Raw genomic sequence first — 6,906 nt, 5'->3', positions numbered from 1 at the left:
CGTGATGAAAAAGCCTATGAATACACACTAATGGCACATCTTCAACTCCTATTTTAATGTGGTTTATTGTTTGTTTTTAAAATGCTAAAATACAATGATGTTCCTTGTTCACGAGAGCTGGATTGCTGAAGACGCTAGATGCCCTGGTCACAGGACATAGAATAATCAGCTGGACTGGCCTGAAAGTTTTCTTCCTGCTCACTAGCCGTCCTGGGGTCAGAAAATACTATTCAGGCTGGGGATGGTAAAGAACTTGTTATTAACACTCGTACATGGCTATGGACCCAGGATGCATTACTACTGCTTGGCCAGGCAAAATGCACCTTAGTGGCATGCTAGTTAGTGGCACATTAGTGGCAAGTTTGTTGGAGGCTAGCCAATTACTTTCTGATTAGATCTGAGACCTGTTCTACAGGAGAGCGTTCATATCTAGAATTATAAACTCAGTTGAAAGTCTATGGATGGGGAGGTCATAGGTCATAGTTGTTTGCTAAATGGACATGATGCAACCAATGACATTCCTTCTCAATAACTATATTATGGCCACAGACTAGTGCTGCTGTTAGCTTTGGTCAGAGAGGTTTCTATTTGTTGGGATCACTGTTAACTGCAGAGACTCCTAACAGGTCAAAGAAGGGAGAATAAGACACTGTTGAATGCTCAGCCATAAAAGGGACAACTACATTATGCCCTCACGAAGTGGAGGATCTTATAAAGCAGACATAGAGCATACAAGAACCAGTGGCAGCAAATGGGAATTCTGTGCATCACTGACTTCCAGCTGTGACACTGATGTTGTGCTTTTAAACCCATAGCCATTGTGATCACCAGCCAAGGAGCTATACAAGACAGGATGAGTGGGCATCCTGTTATGGACATGAGAGGAGTTCACAGGACTTCAAGGCTCCCTGGAGATTATACACACTAAATAGTTGATGTAGGAGGGTGAAATATTTTACTCAATGGTGTGGCCACTGACAAGCTGCTCATACTCCTGTTGATATGTCTTCACCCATGTTCCTGTAACCATCCCTAAGTAATCTCATTGCAACATTCAATAAAGAAAAAATATTTAAATATAGGAAGGCAATTGATTGGTGAGAGGAGGGAGACCCATAGAAAAGAGGGGAGAGAGAGAGAGAGAGAGAGAGAGAGAGAGAGAGAGAGAGAGAGAATTTAAATATTTTATATTTGTATAAAAACGACATAATGAAGCACTATATTAGATACAATCGGTATATTCTAATAAAAACTCTTTATCAAAGACTGTAAAAATCTGCAAATATCTTCTGAGGTCCCTAAAATCAAAGCAGGTTTGAAGATTCAGTGCCAGGACTCATGGAATTTAGCTTGGAGTCTTCATAGCTAAGATACGCAACGGCACATCAAAAGATAGAGTAGAAGGAGAAACATGCAACTGTGACCTGGAGTAATCCCTGGGGATCTCCTTGATGCATCCTGCCCCTCCCAGGAGACATCACATAGGACATGCTCTTTACAGCCAACTGCAGAATCATGCAGAAATGCAGTAGACCTGGAGTTCTGTCTGCTGAATAATCTGTGGCAGCCATACTTCCTTGAGTAAGTAGGTTTGTTAAGCACATAGCACACGAAAGTAAAATGACAAGGAGAGAGTAGCAGATAGCAGTATCAAATCAGATGCTCACAAGACTTCAGTAGAAGTGACTGATGAAGCTCTGTAGATGCAGCAAGCTGCAGCTCCCAGTTGAGAGTCCTGGGTAGAGTAGAGAATTTTCTCCCAGGTGAACCTTCCCAGAAAATAATAAATAGAAAGTAACAGACAGATAAGAAAGTATCATTACTTTGGAGTCATACAAGATCCTGCAGAACTGACTGACAGGACCATGGAGAAACTATCGTGCTGTGTTCCTGATTGAGGAAGTTCTGAACAAAGTGTCCTCTCCACAAATGAGCTTCTTCCCACTACAGACATTTTCATACCACTAGATAAACAGTAATAACTTCTGTTGGAAATGGTTTGCTTTTTAGTTCTCAGGTCACAATGTCTTTAATATCCTTCACCATTTGTTACAGGCTCAGGAAGCCACCTTGTCTTAGGACACATGAGATAAGAAGCTTGCTTGAGTCTAAGTCAAGGGGGCCCATCCTGTCCCAGAGGCTACTTTGCCCAAACACAAAGAGCACAGTTTAGCAATATACTTTTGGTTACACAAGAAAAACTCACTTAAAGCCTTCGCCTTCAAGCTTCTGAGTTAAGCATCATCATTTTTTACTGAAATTCCACAGCTCCAGGGGAAAGTAGGTGTTTAACATAGAGCACATGATGGTACAACCTAAACACAGAGAGCCAACCTCATCAGTGGAGGACTGTGAAAAATCTCTTGCCTTCAAATTCTTAGGCACCAACTACCAAGAGTTTTGCAAGCATAACTTTCTAAGGAAAGGTCCTTCAACGTTATTTTTCACAAAAGGATATTTGCACTTTTCATGATTTACAAAAGGCATTTATATACAAAAGGAAAATGGTTCTATATAGGTTTTATATACATTACAAATTTAACATGATTACATGAGTGTTATATATTTCACCTGCAAATATAAAGTAAAATAAAAAATCTACAAGAGACAAAAGTACAGGCTTAGATTCAACCTTTTTTTTTTTTTGGTTATTTTATTTATTTACATTTCAAATGTCATCCCCCTTCCTGGTTTCCTCTATCCCATACCCTGTCTCCTCTGCTTCGATGAGGGTGCTCCTCCACTCATCCATCCACTCCCACCTTACCACCCTGGCATTCCCCTACTCTGGGGCATCAGTTCTTCACAGGACCAAGGGCCTCCTCTCCCACTGATGCCAGATAAGGCAATCTTTTGCTACATAAACAACTGGAGCCATGGGTCCCTCCAACTCTTTGGTTGGTGGTTTAGTCCCTGGAAGCTTGTGGGTAGAGGGTCTGGTTGGTTGATAATGTTCTTCTTATGAGATTGCAAACCCCTTCAGCTCATTCAGTCCTTCCCTTAACTCCTCCATTGAGGTCCCCATGCTCAGTCTGATGGTTGGCTGCAAGCATCCGCATCTATATTAGTCAGGCTCTGGCAGAGTCTCTAGGGAACAGCTATACCAGGTTCCTGTCAGCAAGAGCTTCTTGGCATCAGCAATAGTGTCTGGGTTTGGTGTCTGCAGATGGGATGGATTTCTAGGTGGGGCTGTCTCTAGATGGCTTTTCCTTCAGTCTCTGATCCATACTTTGTCCCTGCATTTCCTTTAGACAGGACCAATTTGGGATTAATATTTTTGAGATGGGTGGGTGGTCCCATCCCTCAATCAGGGGCCATTCCTAACCTCTGGATATGGTCTCTACAGGTTCTCTCTACCCTTTGTTGGGTATTCCAATTAATGTCATCCCCGTTGGGTCCTGGGAGCCTCTTGCTTTCTTGGCATGTGGAACTTTCTAGTGACTATACCCAGTTCCCCACCCTGACTGCTACACACTTCCATTCAATTTCATGACCCTCTGTATTTCTCTTTAGGACAACGAAAGGCAGCCTAATTTCTGGTTGAGCTAGGTGTAAAACTCAGGTGACCCAGCAGGTGATCCCGCAGGGTTCCCCTCAAAGGATGGCAGGTGCTTGCCATACTCCCAGAGTCCAGGCTCCTGACAGGAGGCCGCAGACCTCCATAGCTTTGGGTCTTTCAGTCACATAAGGCAATGCCCCCTAGCCCCTCCACAGGTAGAGGGCATGACTACAGGCAAAGGAACCTCAATACAGAGCTCCATATTAATGAGATACCTAAAAGCCAGAGGGCATAGCCAATTAAACATTCCTTCCTAGACCCTCCTCCTTGCAAAAGGTATTTAACCTCAGGCCTACCCTGAGGAAACTGGAGTATAGTTTTCATCTACTTTCCGCTATGACAATAAACATCTTAAGACCATGAACTCTTTCTATTTTTAGGGACCCACTGTGGGGAACAGTGGAGCAGGTCTTCAACTACAGAGCCAACATCTAATCTCCTGCAGAAGAACTCTCTTGAGTTCCCAGCCACAGAGACCGCCAACCCAGCCAAGCAAAGTGAGCCACCATGAACAAGAACTCTCCTCCCTGCTAGACACAGCAAGAGCTTCTCTCCGTCTCCCCTTCTGCTGTAAGCCAATCTAGCCCATATGTCCCCACTTCATTCTCAGCCTTTCTGTGGGAGGTGGGGGGGAGGGGGCAACAGTACCTGGGGGAATGAAAGAGCCTGAGAACCAGAAGAGCTAGCTCTGGCTCCCTGCTGGACCTCAGACTGCACTCCCCACACGCGAGCAGGGTCCTGTGGCTTCAAATAGCCTGATGTCTGCTTAGCTCTAGCATGGGGAGAACAGAGTCAACTTCCCACTTCATGCCTCTCCGACCAGCAGCCCTAGCTCCGTGGGGGTACGGACATGGGACCTACACATCAACCCAGCAATTTAACCAAACAGTTCTCCCCTGTCTCCTCCCTCACCTAATTTTGCCTTATTTTCCCCTCCCCTTTCTTTGTCCCTCCAAAGTCCCTCATTACCTCTATCTCCCATGATTATTTTGTTCCCCCTTCTAAATAAAACTGAAGTATTCACACTTTGGTCTTCCTTCTTCTTGAGCTTCATATGGTCTGTAAGTTGTATTGTGGGTATTCGGAGATTGTTCCTAATATCCACTTATCAGTGAGTACATACCATGTGTGTTCTTTTGAGACTGTGTTACAACACTCAGGATAATATTTTCTAGTTTCATTCATTTGACTGGGAATTTCATGAAGTCATTGTTTTTAATAGTTAACTAATAGTACTCCATTGTGTAAATGTACTACATTTTCTGTATCCATTCCTCTGTTGAGGGACACCTGGGTTGTCTCCAGCTTCTGGCCATTATAAATAAGGCTGCTATGAACATAGTGGAGCATGTGTCCTTGTTATATGTTGGAGCATCTCTTGAGTATATGCCCAGAAGTGATATAGCTGGGTCCTCAGGTAATTCTAGGTTTAATTTTCTCTCTAAATCTCATGAGTCCTTCCAGGGGTCTTGTCTCAGCAAAACTTCATGTGAATCTGCCTCAGCAAAACATCACATGAGTCTGTATCACATGACACATCACACAAGATTTTAGAAAATTAACTCATCTAAGGCAATTGGGAAATTAAATTCTCTCCTAACAATTTATTAGTTGATGTACCCTGTCTTAGGGTTTTACTGCTGTGAACAGACACCATGACCAAGGCAAGTCTTATAAAGGACACCATTTAATTAGGCTGGCTTACAGACTCAGAGGTTCAGTCCATTATCATCATGGTGGGAGCAGGACAGTGCATGTAGGCAGGCTTGGTGGAAGAGGAGCTGAGAGTTCTAAATCTTCATCTGAAGGCAGCTAGCAGAATACTCACTTCCAGGAAGGGTATTCCTAGTACTAGGGTATTAAAGGTTATGCCACAATGACACACCTAGTCTAACAAGCCCACACCTCCTAATAGTGCCACCCCCTGGTCCAAGCATATATACAGACCTTTACACACTCCTATCCATACACACACACACACACACACACACACACACACACACACACACACCATTTACCACTAGATGAGTTAATTTGAAAATGAAAGGTCTCTTTTGGGAGGCACCCATAAGCATTTATTTAAGAACCGTGAAGGAAAGCTAGAGATTTATCTTGTGGTAGAGTGCTTGCCTAGCAAAAAAAGGATATGAGAATTAGTTACTTTTGTGACTGTGATAAAATGCCATGTCCAAAAGTGACCTATGGCAGAAAGACTTTAGTTTGTCTGAATAAAGTTCCAGAGGGGGAGTCCTAAATAACAAGGGAGGCATGACACAAAGTAGCTGGAGCAAGAAGCTGAGCGATTATATCTTCAACGGCAGGCAGACAGCAAGGTTAGGAATGGAAATTGAGTGAGGCTATAAATTCTTAAATCCCATCCCCAATGACATATGTCCCTACAGCAAATGTCCTATAATTTCCTTAACCTCCCCAAACAGAGCCACCGACCAAGAACAAGTTGTTCAAAGACAGGAGCCCATGGTTGACATGTCTCATTCAAGGCTCCACAATATGTTTGGAAGCAAAATTCAAATTTTTATTTATTAATCCTACTGCAGTTTATGTTGAACTTCCCTGTGAAATGCCAAAAATAAGCAAAATGCTTCTGTGAACATTGATTTGACATTTGCATATAGGTCACAAAGTAGTTTACACATTATCCTCAAGTTTCCAAAACTTTCTAGAGTAACAAACAAAACCTTTTAATTTAATGATATATTTAAAATAGTGAGACAAATGAGTTTGAGCATATATGTGCTTATATATGTATTTCCTTAATGCTATAGCCAATAGTGTTCAACTATAATTTTGGACCTTATAAATATGAAGTGACCACAATCTATACTATTAAGTGTCAGGGCCACAGATGATTAGTACTTATGTTAGCTTCTTTTCCAGTTTCTGTGAAAAAACATTCTGAAAAATGCAACTCAGAGGAGAATGAGTTATTGGTACTCACAATTCCAGTCTAGAGTTTATTATTGTTGGGAAGACCCAGCAGCAAGAGCCTGAGCAACTGCTCAGATCACACTCACAGTTGAGAAGCAAAATGGAATGAACTGATGCACACAGATCACTTTCTTCCTCTTTATACAGCCCATGACCCAACCCCAGGGATAGGACCACCTTCTTTTTGGCTGGGTCTTCCCACAACAATTAATATAATCAAGACAACCCCTCACAGGCATGAACACAGGCTAAGCCAATTCACACTGTCCCTCACTGAGATCTTCTTCCTAGGTTATTGTAGATGTTGTCAAATTGACAATTAAAAATAAAAAATCACTGTACTTTTCAAAGGCCTTATGAATGGAGAACTTTAGATAGTAATTTAATTGCATTGAATG

This window comes from Arvicanthis niloticus, chromosome 15 (genome assembly GCF_011762505.2).
Source record: "Arvicanthis niloticus isolate mArvNil1 chromosome 15, mArvNil1.pat.X, whole genome shotgun sequence".
NCBI lineage: Eukaryota > Metazoa > Chordata > Mammalia > Rodentia > Muridae > Arvicanthis > Arvicanthis niloticus.
Note: the sequence above shows the minus strand (reverse complement) of the source record.